At 39.6% G+C, this 13,321-nt stretch overlaps 1 protein-coding gene across 1 annotated transcript in view; it reads left to right on the forward strand.

Moving 5' to 3' along the window:
• SLC35F3 (solute carrier family 35 member F3) overlaps nucleotides 1-13,321 on the forward strand; it is a 178,131-nt gene that overhangs the window by 101,655 nt on the left and 63,155 nt on the right. The gene's annotated exons all lie outside the window — the stretch shown is intronic.

Below are 13,321 nucleotides of genomic sequence, written 5' to 3' on the forward strand. Positions count from 1 at the left end.
CCAATCCTACTTCTTAGAGATTTGGACAGTTGCCAATAAGACATTAACTGGCAGTTAAATTGGGTGAAGCCTAATCTAGGTGGTATAGATAGACTAGAGCACAAACAACATATTTTCTTATCTTTATGTATATTATAAGCTGCCAGGGCGGGGAGAGTAGGGTCAGAACTCTTAAAGATTTACTTAGATGAAGCAGTGACTGTTGTTATCATTATTAATGTTTTACGTACAACGAAACAGAAATTAAGAGTTCTGTTACACCTAAATGTATCCTTCTAAAAACTAGGGTTGTAGTTTGGGGAATTCCTCTGTAGTGTTTCAACAGTTAATGGGAAGAGACTGGCCTGGGGGATCCATATCTGGATTCTGTTCAGACAGCAGAAACATTCTTATATTTAAAGTAATTTCCAAGTAAATCTTTGCACTCCTAAAATAATGAAGTGGATGCAAGCTATCTGTGAATGCCTATTTGGATGCTGTTTTGGACTGAGCTCGGTTGCATTTATCTCAGCAAAGCCAACTTTGCACTCCCAACTTTTGCTTTGTTATTATTTCATGTCCTCCCTTTCTGTAGCCTTAATTGCACTAATAAGTTCTGTATGCTTCTGCCTGTCTTCTGCCTTTGGATTGTTATCTTCAGCTGATGCCATTTGCTTTACCAGACACAAAAGTATCATTCAAAAAAATGTCTCCCACAGTTAAATCTTCTGTGACCTTATTTTACACCATTGTTATATGAGTGGCTCTTAGATGCTGGGATGACAAAACTATTCTGAGTTCCTGGTTAACAAAATCAAGCGTCTTCTCCTGTTCGGTTGGCAAGAACTTATCTCAAGCTTATTCATGCAGTGGTCTTAGCTCCTGGTAGAATTAAAGCTGTGTTTTGATTCTTTCATCTATCTCATGCAAGCCTTCCAGGCATGATTCTCCTCTTCTCTACTCACAACCTCCCTTGTTCATCCAAACAATCTGGAAAAGAGCACAAGATAAGCTTTTTGGTGGGAAAAAGAAAAAGCTTGTCAATTCCCATATTTAATCTTCTGCCTGGAGAGTAAATAAGTTTTCTCAATTAGAGTTTCTAAAGTTCCTTTAAATGCACTAGCTATGCCCTATACAGTGATTAAAAGCTCCAGGGAATAAGACCTGAGAGGCCTTGTAACTTTCCAGTCTCCTATAAAAGCATTTGCTTACTGATTTGCCCTTCTTTTCTTTATGCATTTGTTGTTGGTGGTGGTTTAATCCTCTCTAGAAAGTCAGTCTTGGAGAAATGCCATTAGTGGTGAAATACTGAGCAAACAGCAAGTCTGATATTTACTTCTGATGAAGTGTTGGCTTATTCCTAGAGGTGTTTGAAAGGGCCAGAGAGTCTGGACTCAGGCTAAAGCTTTATTTTTTAGATCTCCATGAGCAATACTCATGTAAAACAATGTTTGGTTTACATTTTGCCCTGGAAACGCTGATATCCAAGCCGGGTTTAAATGGACATTGAAGAGTGATTTCTTTTCAATGAATTACTACATAAAACAGCTTTAAGTTATTTGCAAGGTGTTTTATAGATTGTTAATCAGAAAAAAAAATTGCTTGGCATTTGTGTTATTTACTTCCATTAGGTGATATGGGACCTAGATTTATATTTCAAAGCTGTGAGGAACTGTTTTGCATTGCTGAAGGCCTTAGGCTGTTCTATGAAAGAAAAGTAGTTGAAGAAATATATGCTGCTGCCTGAATTATTACACATATCTGAATAACAAGGTCCTGGCCATATTTGCCTCCTATCTGTAACTGCAATAAAAGGTACTTGTAATTTTAATTACTTAGAGCAAAATTCAAGTGATTTGTTAGTATCAACAGAAACCTAGGACAGAATTACAGTAATGTTTTATATACACTTGGGGGAATGCTAGTGGAAATAATGTGCAGGATATAAATCTACTTTCACATTGCTTCTCAGTTCAGTGGAAATTTAAACTGAGATCCAGACCTGCATCTTTTGGTAGTGGGAGAGGAAGAGGAGCATAAACGGCCACCCCAGGGGTGAAAGCTCCATTGATTCCAGATCTCGGGGGTATGATTCTGCCATCAGTTCAGAGGCTGGAGCCTGTTTAATGGAGGTTTGGTACAGCTGAGAAGAAGATGAATAGACTCATAGAATGGTTTGGGTTGGAAGGGACCTTGAAGATCATCTAGTTCCAGCCCCCCTGACATGGACAGGGACACCTCCCACTAGATCAGGCTGCACAAGGCCCCATCCAAGCTGGCTTTGAACACTTCCAGGGATGGGGCATCCACAGCTTCCCTGGAGAACTTGTTCCAGTGCCTCAGCACCCTCATTGTGAAGAATTTCTTCCTAATGTCTAAACTAAATCTTCCCCCCTCCAATTTAAAACTATTCCCCCTTGTCCTTTCATTACATGCCCTTGTAAAAAGTTCCTCCCCAGCTTTCTTGTACATCCCCCTCAGGTATTGGAAGGTCGCTATAAGGTCTCCTCAGAGCCTTCACTTCTTCAGGCTGAACAACCTCAACTCTCTCTCAGCCTGTCTTCATAGCAGAAGTGCTCCAGACCTCTGATCATCCTTGTAGCCCTCCTCTGGACCTGTTCCAACAGTTCCATATCTTTCTTATGTTGGGGATTCCAGAACTGGACACAATACTCCAAGTGGGGTCTCACAAGAGCAGAGTGGAGGGGCAGAATCACCTCCTTCAACCTGCTGGCCATGCTTCTTTTGATGCAGCCCAGTACTGTTGGCTTTCTGGGCTGTGAGCTCACATTGCCAAGCGCACATGTCAAGCTTCTCATCAGTCAGCACTCACAAGTCTTTCTCCGCAGGGCTGTGCTCAAGCACGTCATCCTCCATCCTGTATTGAAACTGCGAATTGTCCCAACCAGACCTTCTTGAGCCTCGTGAAGTAGGCTGTCTCTTGCCCTCAGGTGCCTTATCCTACCATCATCTAGGCATCTCTCCAGTTCCTAGCAAAGATCAGAGCATGCCTCATCCTACTGTGATGCTACAAGCTGATGTTCCCCTGGGATTGTGCCAAGACCATAGACTTACGAGCCAGGGAAGCCTCAGATAAAGTGCCAATCTTCTCCTCACTGCTCCTACTTCATAGCCATGTGGCATCCAGCAAACAATCCTGTGGCTGTATCTGACAGATTTGCTTTGTGTGATGGGAGGGTTACAAATCAGCTGGATTCTCTGAAGAATTTGTACTGGTGGCTGTGGTGAAAGGATCAAACTACAGCTAAAGAACAAGTTGGAAGTCCCTTTTGTACAAGGATACATATTAACCCCAAACAACACCTTATAGGACAAGGATCCTCCTTGTAATAAAAATCTGTGCTTTTAGTAGCCTATTGTTAACTGAAAGGAATGGGATCTCCCTCAGAAGGTGGTGGAGCACTAGAACAGGCTCACCAGGGAAGCTGTCATTGTGCCAAGCCTGGCAATATTCAAGAAGCATGGTGTGAGTTTTGGGATTGTCCTGGGCAGGGTCAGGAGTTGGACTCCATGATCCTTGTGGGTCTGTTCCAACTCAGGACGTTCTATGATCTGCTGAATTCCCGCACTCTATGCAAAGCACACATGGACTTTCTTCACAATAGATAGGTGTTTCAGTTTTTGTAATTAGTCTGATCTAATTCTTATTTCTGATTCTAAGTCTGCTTTGTATTTGTGTTCTGGTGCTTGCCTGAACTATCATCCATCTCTACTTGGCTTATTCCATCTGGTGGTCCTCTCTTTCCTTCTTTACCTTAGATATTTCTGCCTAATGCTTTGCCCTCTTTTAGCTTTCCTATGTATTTATAGCTTATTGTGACACCCCCCCCTCCTTCTGCTCCATAAGCTAATATTTTGAATTTGTCTGCTTTTTAAATGTAGTTTCCTTTTTAGCTGTTTTATTATTGCTGTTTTACCAGCATTGACAGTTCCAGTGTTGAGTGCATTGCGTGCAGTGGCAAAGTTTCCATTAGTTCAAAGGAAAATTGACTGAGTCATGGGTATGTAAAACCATGTGTGTAATCTTATTACAGATATCTCTGGTACTGTTAATTAATGATCCAGATTCATTCCCCAAAAGCATTAACCAAATCCAGTCTAGAAGTTGAGGGATTAACGTTAAGCAGCAGAAGGTCTTTATAAAGAGCTGTCTTATTATTGTGTAAAATACAGGGCTTATAGCATAGAATGACACATCTTCAATGCTCACAGCCATTGTCACATAAGCATAAAACTTGAAGTTTCTATTCCAGCATTTTTTAAAAGTCATCATGCCTGTTTTAACAAAATCTTCATAGATTTAGCAATTACTGGCTAGCAAGAAACCTCAAGAACCCATTATACCTACTTCCTTCTCATACTGCAAAAGAAAAACAGACAGGATCCACCCGTAGACATTCACGCCCCAAGGGAGAGTGTAGAAATGTCTGCTTTTTGGAACAAAATTGCTCACTCCTAAAAGTTGGCAGGGATCAAGCTGACAAAGGATAAAACGTTGTGTATCATACAGAACCTTCAGAAACAGCTCACAAACCTCGTGCCCTGGTGGGGAAGTAGAAAGAAAATATCTGTAGCAAATTTGTGTGCTATCAGAGGGGACACGATAAAAATGCAGAGAAGCACGAGAATGACTAAAGGAAACCTTTACTTTCTCTGTGGTACTTTCCTGACCTCCTTCATAGACTTTCAGGCTGTGATTCCCCTATATCTTCTGAAATCAAAGTCAAACTATTAGACCATCTCTTTGATATCTGGTCAGTGTGTGTGAAATTTTTTAGAGCTAAGCTGAAATTCACTGAAGAGTTTAAAAAAAAAAAAACCCAAACCAAAACAAGATTTTGCTTATTTTAGACTAAATAAATTAATCAAATGGAGAATGTGATGTTACAATCCTGTCGTGTTTATTCAAAGTATTTCTGTTGGAAAACACTTTCAGTTTTCCTCAGTCTCATGACTGCATTTGCTAGTACAAACATAATGTTAATAGTCTAAGTAAAAGACTGAATTCAGTGCAAGATACTTGGAGTATATTATACTCTGCTGCCTGTGCATTCATCTGGCATTGCTGCACTGAAATCTGTGAAATTTTTCTAGGTTTAGATTGTTATGAATCTCCTGACTGTACTCATGGTCTTTCATATGAAGTACCTCCTTTCCAAAGGGACAGAGCAGCCCTCCTAACTTTCCAGTCAGAACCTTGACCATGTTTCTCTATTTTAACTCCATGCTCTATTCAACACTCCCATGGCCTTGAAACAGTGAAAAGGACTTGAACATTCTCTGTGGTGTTTCCCATGAATATGAGGCAATATAACTTTGCTGTAGGTATTCAACTGAAATTGTATTGTACAACAATGCACTTGTGAGATTAAAATCATTCACTCTATAAAAGATTTATAAGATTATAACTCAATTTATGAACACCTAGAATAATAATAGAGGTACTTCTTGGTCTGCAAAATGCTGTTTCACTGTCATTTCAAAAACTCAGATTCACGGTATGACTCAAAGTTTTTAATTATTCTTGCTCTAGTGACGAACAGCAATAACAATACATTCACTCTCTGCACTAGTAATAAATTCATCCTCTTTATCGAGAAAGCATGATAAATTATAAATAGTAAGCCTGTTAGATATACTCCAAGTGTTTAATAACAATTATGCTTGTCTCTTCTCAGGGCTTTTCAGCATAGCATCTCAAAGGCACACTAAGGAAGTAGCTAAGTTATGTCCCAGGGTACTCGTGAGTAACTTGTGGCAGAAGCTTAACTCACACACTGAGTCATGGTAATGGCAGAGCATGAAATGGAATGTGAGGATTGTACTACCACTGCTTGAAGCACACACCAGCAGGTATTTTTAGTTTTTATAATAGGCATTAACACCCCAGTGTTCTGTTTTCCTTTTCTCAGTATCTGAACGATGACATTCTTCTAAGCGGCATGCTTATATTGCTGTCTCATAATAAAATAGCTGAGTCTCAGCTGTATTAATATCTCCTTTAATAGCAGTTGAGAGAAGCAAAAGGAGAAGCCCTCCCCCCCAAAAAAAGAGAAGTAGCCAGTGGGCTCAAGAAGAAGCAATGAGCCTCTCCAAGAGTGGGAGGCTGGAGTGATTAGGATTGCAGGGTAGGGAGGATATAATTACAAAGGACTTGTGCTAAAAGGTTCATCCTGTATAATGCCTTTTAAATAAAATCTAGCTTGAAGGAGGAACTCAGTGTTCCAAACTGAATAGCCCCTCTGAGGGCAATCAGCACAGTTACTTTAAGCATTTCAGTGAGAGGTCCCAGGAAAATTAACCTGTTGCTTCCAGAGATCTGACTTGCTGCTTCCTGAGAGTTAACCCAGAAGCCTCCTCTGACAGACCTGGTGTGGAGCTCCTGTAAGGAAGCAGGGCAGACTCGAAACACTTGAGGAGAGGTAGTACCTAGGGCATTATTTTTCATTCTCAAATTCTTCTGGACATAGCACTGACAGTGTGCACAGGGACAAACATAAAATCACAGAGCAAAGCGTAGGAGAGCTTGAGAGGTAGACAGTTTCTGGAAAGCTACAGCAAATTTACTTTGAAGCTTTAAATTGTGAGTTTTAAGACACCTCAAAAAATCCCAGTACTAGCTATTAAGGGTTATGATGGGCATGAACACTAAAAAAAAAAATCCCATAGCAGAATGCTTTTTTCTGTTTGTCTGTATAACTTTATAAGTGGATGTGACATTCAGTTCGTATTGCAAGCTTTTTAGTATTAGCACTGGGAGAAATTTGACAAAGGAAAAACATGAAAGAGGAAAAGAAAATGCAAAGAAAAGAAAACAAAAGAAATACTGACAAAAAGTAAGAAAAAAATACAAAGTGCAAAGTATACTGAGGAGAACAGGAAAAATGTCTTTAAAAGACATTTTTAAAGTATTTAAAATCAGCCTTCCTAGTAAGAGGGCAACACAGGAATCAGTCTGGACCTGCTGGTTCTTACGCATCTTTGGATTTTAGATTTTTTTTTATTTAGCAGTTCAGCAATTTTCTTCCTGGCAAATAACCTGGCAAGCTACGATACAGGCCAAAATCCTCCCTAGTCCACAGGCCACTGAGAATGCTTACATCCTACCTAATCTTTGGTTCAGGCAGTTGACAATAAAACAAATTTGACAGACTTCTTGATTTTCATCCTGGAGCACTGTCCATAAAAAAGAGGTGACTTGAAATACAGAATGTATTTGCTCAGAAGTGTCTTTACAGTTATTTTCTGAAAGATCTTTGGATGTCCCTTTGTAATCTCATTTTTCACTCTTCTTCTGGCCTGATGCTACTTGGGAGGGCAGTGCAGAGTTCTCTAAATATTCAGGTGAGAAGGAGAAAGAAAAATGTGATTCAGTTTTCATTTTTTTTCTGCTAGTTTGTTTGAGGCTGGGAGCACATACTTATTTGCTTAGTCTATTCTGAAAGAACCTTTTCTTTAAGGACAAAAGCTTGCCTCACAGATTTAACTTATTTCTTTTCTCTCTGAGTCTGAGTCTGGGCAATAGATTTTTTTTTAATCCTCTTTTTAGGTTTTAGATCTTTTAATTCTGTTTTCATATGTTCCAACTTAAGATTTTTTAACCTGTTATTTTACAATGCTAGAAGTGTGAGCTACTGCCAAACATTGTCTCCTGGCTCTTGTACCTTTATTAGGAGTCGGGTTCTCCTAAGCTGGAATGTTACAGCAGTAGAGGTTGAACACAGATTGCACACTGTTTCTGGTGGTGGAAAACATGCACAACTACATTTAAATGCACTTCCCATCCAGTGCTTTACAAAGACAAACGGCCAGCAGTGGGCTGGTATTGAAGAATGCAGAGGTGATGCCCTCTAATTTTTAATATCTAGGATATGTATGTATCCTAGATAATGAGAGGCTTAAGAAACAGTTGTTACTGTCTTTTTGATATTGATGGTATAGTGATGTATTTTGTATGATTTGAGGTCATTCATGTCTCATAGTTAGACAGTGACCCACATGCAAATATGCAAGGAAAAGCGATTACCTGTTCAACCCAGAAGTGTCATCAGAAAAACTGCCAGGCTGTTAGGATATAAGAACACTGTTTTCTTGTCTCCTGACACAACTGCACAGGGAACTGCTAGCTTTGGGAATCGACATTTGAAATGGCTAAAAAGTGATGAGACAGAAGGAGGGTTGGTGGAGTTGTCAGGAGCAGCTAGCAAAGAGCAGCTTCTACCAGGCAAAACTGTTGAGCCTGCTGGAGTTCCCAGAGAATGACAAACTGCAGGAAGATGAAACAGAATCTTAAGTGTTTTACTGGTTTATTCCTTTTCTGTCTCTCATGTGTTCCCACCATTAATATCAAGACATGCTATATATTTCGGTTTTCTCATTGTAGAGCTCCTAAAGGCAAACCTTGCAGATGGCCTCACTGAACAATCACAGTTACCGTATAATGGGTTGTTCCTGGTCCAAAAGTGGGCAGTTCCCTTAAACTGCATCTGTAGAGAGACAAAGATATACAGCCAGCCCACTCAAGACGTTGTGTGGGCATCGTGCAGTTGTGACAAGAGCCACATGAATTTGCATTATATTCATGGACTGTTCACCTTTAAACACCTGCTCTCCTACTCTCCTGCTCTCAATCTACTGTCAGTCCTAGTAGACCCAATGGCCTTCAGAAAATGAATAGTTTCTGTCATATTTTTCCCACATGTTCATTTTTGAGGAAGTATTGCCCAGAGCTAATACCAGTGCTCGTTTCCCCTGTGTTGCCAAAGACAATAAAGACTGAGTCTGAGTAGCTTCAGGATGCCCTCAACCCCTGGCAATGTCAAACAGGCTTGAAGCAGCTTGGCAAATATCTGATTCCCTTGTAAATGTAAGACTTTGTTCACAAGCCTTCACAATCCCATACCTGCCTGTGGGCACTAACTTAACTCTTCTTTAAAATTCAAAGCAACATAAACATTGACAAAGTGTTTCCCTTCCAAAATATGGTTAAGACATTAATGTTTCCTGTCAAAATCTGGATCACAAGTCTGAAAATTAAAGTTATATAGTCCAATTGAGTGAGAGTTAAATTAGCTTTTTTTTAAAGATATTTTGTGAAATTCGCCAATATTGTTTGAAATGCAGCTATTTTTTCTGCACAAAAGCAGGAGAGCTTCTCAAAAAATATTGGAAACAATGTTTTATGAGGCTTAGAAATAAAATTTATCAGTACTGTCTCCTCCACTAATGTTTACAGCAGTTATAAACAGAAGGTTAAAAAAAATGTGAGGAAGATATTCTCCTCAGGACTTTGCATCTGTGTCTAGGATATGTGGTCACATATACAATTTGCAGCCTTTATGAGCACCTCAGATTTGACTGATATCTGTAGCACTGTATATCTGATCAAATTTGAAGAAAAGGCAATCGGGTATAGCAATAATTCTATAACAGTCTCTGTTTGGTGTAGTCTGGTGAACACCTCTAGCCAGACAGGTTTTAACTCTTCTTCTTCCCTTCACTGCCTGGCTTTGTGAATTCAAGACGTGATACTGAAAGTAACTGAACTGTTTTGAATTAGGGAAGATTGGAAAGACATTGTTCTTACAGCCAGGCTAATACTACAGGGAAAGATTGTATGGCAATTTGACAAAAATGTGAATTTGTTTAGAGTGAAGATTGTGAATGTCGGAGGCATGTAAACAGAATAGTGGTGGATGGTCACCAGACAGTGCATCTAATTGCAGATTTCAGAATGACTGCAGGACAGCAAGCAACACTTTCAAAGCAGCTATTATTTGTGTTGGAAATGTGCTTTTGACATCTATGTTTTTTTAGTTGGGAAATAAAAACAGATTAGAAAGTTATTAGATGGTAATGAAACAAAACTAACACAGCATTCAAGTGTAACACGCTCCTCACAAACAGACTCATAATTGTGGAGAATATTCGCCAAATAACTTTGAATTAACTAGAGGAAACGGTGGTCTGTTCCTGACAGTTTGTGAGCAGCGTAGGTTTCATGCATGTATTTGACTCCTGGCAGATGAATTTATTCTGGCATGAGATGGAGCCTATTAGGAAATTGGCTACACAAGTAGAAGTCCACACTCCATTTCCTTTAGGATTGCTAAGCACAACAATTATTGCCCTCAGTGGTAAGGCAAGTACTTAAATTAATAAATGTCCTTTTAATGAGTACACTAAACACGAAAATGTCTGAACTGGAAAAGTACCAACTGTGCACATTACCAGCTGGCTGCGTGTTTCATGGTGGTTAGACGACTAGTTAATAGGGTAAAAGTCAACGGTTGTTACATACCTAACTATGAGAATTTAGTTTTGTCTTACATCTACCTTTGTGTGCCAATAAGAAATCTTTCAGAAAAGTGGTAAGCTTTAAAAACAGTATGATGCTGGGTATTAGCACACTCATACGTAGCTTTATGTGTAAAAAACCAGAACCTAACAATTGTTAATTTAGAATCACAGAATCAGAGAATAGTTTGGATTGGAAGAGTCAATGAAGGCCATCTAGTCCAGCCCCTCTGCAGTGAGCAGTGACATCTTCAACTAGATCAGGTTGCTCAGAGCCTCATCCAACTTGACCTTGAATGTTTCCAGGGATGAGGCATCTACCAACTCTTTGGGCACCCTGTTCTGTTTCTTAATGTAAGATGAAGAAGTGTAACTGACTGTAACAAAACCTGTTCCATCAAACCACAAATTCTTCAAACTGGTCAGATTCTAGGTATCTCATTCTGGATATTTAATCCAACCTTGCCCTTCTCACATGAAGCATCCTTGCTCTTATCAAAAATGAAAGTCTGCTTTCTACAGTTTTCAAGCCTTGAGAATTCTCTCTCCACATTTGTAAGCTGTCTGCAGCCCAGACATCTAACACCTTCTCCTCTTGCTTTTTGAATATGGGAGTGCTGTTGTAAAGGAAAAAGAGTATTAAATTTGACTTGAAATGTTACCCTGGGTACACCAGTTTTGCATTGCTCATACTGTAAAATGCTTAATGTAAATTAAATGAAATGCAATCTAGCCGCAAATGTGTTAAAGCTTAGGGAGGTGAGCAGACTGCAGGATGATATGCGTTACAGAAAGTACCAAGCCTGCTGCTCAATGCAGCTCTCACTGTAGACCGCTTGGAATGCAGTCCTCAGGTACCCTAGTCTTCATTAAATAAAAACAACTTTCTGTTACTGTGCTACCTGCCTGATATTTTTATGCACAGTGTAACACAGGCCTAGTATGAATCCCTGACCTAAGTGTGACCAGGTGTGTGTGTACCTGTAAGGGCAGCAAAAGAAATCGAGATTGATAGAATTAAAATGCTCTGGAATCAGGGTTGAGCAGAGCCATATAAGACTGCATGAGCCAAATTAGCTATACTTCACACATGCATTGGGCAAAAGATTTCCAAAAGCCTGCAAGTGGCTGGATGTCCTATCCTTAATTTGAAACCGTTCTTTGTTGGATGCTAATTGACCTCGGTGCCTTCGAAACCTTCTCTGAGGTGACTAAATTCACCCCAGAGGGGTGAGTCTTGAGTGTAGTTGTGCAAGGCATCAACTAGGGTGGAGGAGAAGGAAGCACAGGAGGTTTGAAGGCTTAGACGCTTCCTAGCCCTCTTGCAGCACCAGCTGGCAGAGGCATGCCAGTCTCTGTCAAGCAGTGCACTTGAGCACCATCCTCATCTAGGCAAGCAGAGATCCAGCCAGCCACAAGAGATATTTCCTGTCATACGCATCTTTAACATTTAGAGTTCTAGGCTTGAATAAAACATCGCAAGCCTCAAGCACGTTAACAACTCTACGGTTCCTGCAATATTAAATATATGCAGAGTTAAAACAACATGCCATCAAAAAGTCTTGTTTTCAATGTGATTCTCTAGGTGAGTAACACCATCTTCCAAGTAAAATAATGTACTTACTATGCTTTCTTTTGAAAAATAAGAGAGCATAAGCCTTTCAGAAAGGAAAGAGTAGAAATGCCCGGCAACAAAGACTTTTTAATAAATATCCTTTTAATTGTTATGAATGTCCCATTGATTACAAGATATTGCCAGTACAGTAGTCTGATTGTCCTGCTTTACACAGCCATTTACCTCTAAGAAATGCAAGCTAAATTTGGATGTAAAAATCCTGATTTAGTAGTTTTCTACTTACATAGCAGAGGCTCAGATGATCCTGGAAGCTAAGTTCAGAACAGAAGCCCGCCAGGGTTATTCGGGTTCTGTTCCTCACTGATGTTACTTGGTCCTCCGAATCTGAGGGAGTCTCTTACATTCTATGGCTGTATTTTACCCACCAGTGAGCCTGAAGTTTCTTCACAGATGCAGTGTAAAATGAATTAATATTCTATAACATGCTTTGAAATCCTCAGATAAAAGGTACTGCAACATTGCAAAATATTTTATGGTCAGAACCATCCAAGGTGAGATCTGCCTCTCTTTATGTAACTTCTTTCAAAGATCAGAAACTAATTGGACTCCAAGATAAAATAGTGCACTTAAATGAGATGGACCGCAGTTCCCACCATGCCTATGATCTGTAACATCATAGGAATGGATCAGATAATTCTACTAAGAAGGCCTGGAAATAACCATGAAAGACAGCTGGTTTGTTGGTTTTGTTTTTTTTTCATTTGACCAATCCAAGCTTTTGTGGTCTTAGCACTGAGCACATGAATATACTCTCCAGAAGGATCACTTTGAAAGGATCCTAATGTTTGGGTTTTTTTTTACAAAGCTCGTCCCAAAGGCTGACATGGAAGAGGCATAAGAAATGTAAACCATCCCTGAGCTTCATCAGACTGCAGATCACAGGACGAGACCTGTGCGAACTAACAATCCGGATCTGACCCATCAAGAATATATGAGCTTAAATATATGAGCTGTCCAGACAGCACAAGTAAGGTGTTTTTTTCCCACAGTTTGCTAAACAGTCTGTCTGGGCTGCTTTTCAATAGTTAGTATTTATATAATTAACAAAGACTTTGGAATGTTTGTGGAGTATTGATGGCTGCCCAGTCTTGTTTGCGAAGTACACTTATTTTAATTTGACCAAGTCTTAAGAAATGTTGAGTATTTGCATTTTTGTCTGCTGACGCATCTCGTATCTGAACCTGGTAAATGTGCCAAGTATTTTCATATTCACAGAAGAAATCACTGGAATTAAAGGGTGTTGAGCTCACCATGCTCAGTGTCTTACGAAACATAATGCTTTGCTAAGAGCGATGTGTTCTTTTTTATGTTTCATGTTCATTCATTGGAATCTGTTTTCTCCTGGATCTACTTGCACTAAGTCTTGTTAAATAATACTGAGTAGACTTT

This window comes from Cuculus canorus, chromosome 3 (genome assembly GCF_017976375.1).
Source record: "Cuculus canorus isolate bCucCan1 chromosome 3, bCucCan1.pri, whole genome shotgun sequence".
In the NCBI taxonomy this organism is placed as follows: domain Eukaryota; kingdom Metazoa; phylum Chordata; class Aves; order Cuculiformes; family Cuculidae; genus Cuculus; species Cuculus canorus.